This window comes from Aplysia californica, unplaced genomic scaffold (genome assembly GCF_000002075.1).
Source record: "Aplysia californica isolate F4 #8 unplaced genomic scaffold, AplCal3.0 scaffold00090, whole genome shotgun sequence".
In the NCBI taxonomy this organism is placed as follows: Eukaryota; Metazoa; Mollusca; class Gastropoda; order Aplysiida; family Aplysiidae; genus Aplysia; species Aplysia californica.
Window position 1 is genome coordinate 1597571 of NW_004797360.1, and position 1157 is coordinate 1598727.

Below are 1157 nucleotides of genomic sequence, written 5' to 3' on the forward strand. Positions count from 1 at the left end.
GAGAGAGAGAGAGAGAGAGATTGGGGGAGGGGTGGGTGGAAGCGAATAAAAGATGGAGTACTGCCAAAGAAAAAAATACATAGGTAGATTGAAAAGAAAGCAGAAACAGAAAATGGAAGTCCTCAAGTCGACCAAGAGGGCTTAAGGCATTTGTTTGTCATTAGTCGCTCTTTTTGTGTGTTCTACTCTAAACATTGTGAATAGTACGTGATTATGTCGTATACAGAAAGTAGATTGCTGTCAAACACGATTTCCAGTCTTGTCATGATCGTGTTTTTCTTTCGCTTATATTTATTAATCCTCTTCTGAAGCGAAAGCAAAACACCATCGATTCTGTATGGTTTTTGCGTCTGTATATGTGTCTGTATATTTGAGGGGGGGGGGGGGATTAAATGCTTTAAAAAATACTACTTGATTTCTATAGATAGTCGCTGCAGTGGAACCCACAGGGAGCACGAGGCTGGGGTAGGCCACTGGAAACATGGAGGAGATGTTTGGAAAGGGACATGAGAAAGATGAAATGAATGAGCTTGAAAGGATGGCCCAGGACAGAGATAAATGGAAGGAGCCTGTATGTGGTCCATACCGTGCCAGGGGTGAAACTCATTGATGATGATGATGAAGACTTGATTTCAATGTTTCAGTAATGTCCAGTTGCAGTTCGATCATAGTGTTGTCCTGTTTCAAAGAACAACTAATTCTTCTTGTTCTTCTTGTTCTTGTTCCTGTTCTTTCACTTCTTCATGTTCTTGTTCTTCTACTTTTTCATCTTCTTGTTTTCGTTCATGTTCTTGTTCTTGTTCTTCTTCTTCTTCTTCTTCTTCTTCTTCTTCTTCTTCTTCTTCTTCTTCTTCTTCTTCTTCTTCTTCTTCTTCTTTGCACTAATTTGCCGATCCTGAACTCCATTGAGCTACACAACAACTACAATTACGCCTTTTTAAAATCTCTCAACCCCATCCCACCTCCCAAATCCTCAATCATCACCCTCCTCCCACCCACAACTCCCTCCTTACCTCCCCCACCTTTCTCCCACAAATCTCTCCCCTCCTTTTTGCTCCCACTCACAACACCCTCCCTCCCATTCCCCCCTCCTCACACCCACAACTCCCATCCCCTCCTCACACCCACCACACCCTCCCATCCCCCTCCCCCTCCCT

At 43.5% G+C, this 1157-nt stretch overlaps 1 protein-coding gene across 1 annotated transcript in view; it reads left to right on the forward strand.

Moving 5' to 3' along the window:
- The window catches only part of LOC101860491 (actin-87E), a 9931-nt gene that overhangs the window by 6145 nt on the left and 2629 nt on the right, over positions 1-1157 (forward strand). The gene's annotated exons all lie outside the window — the stretch shown is intronic.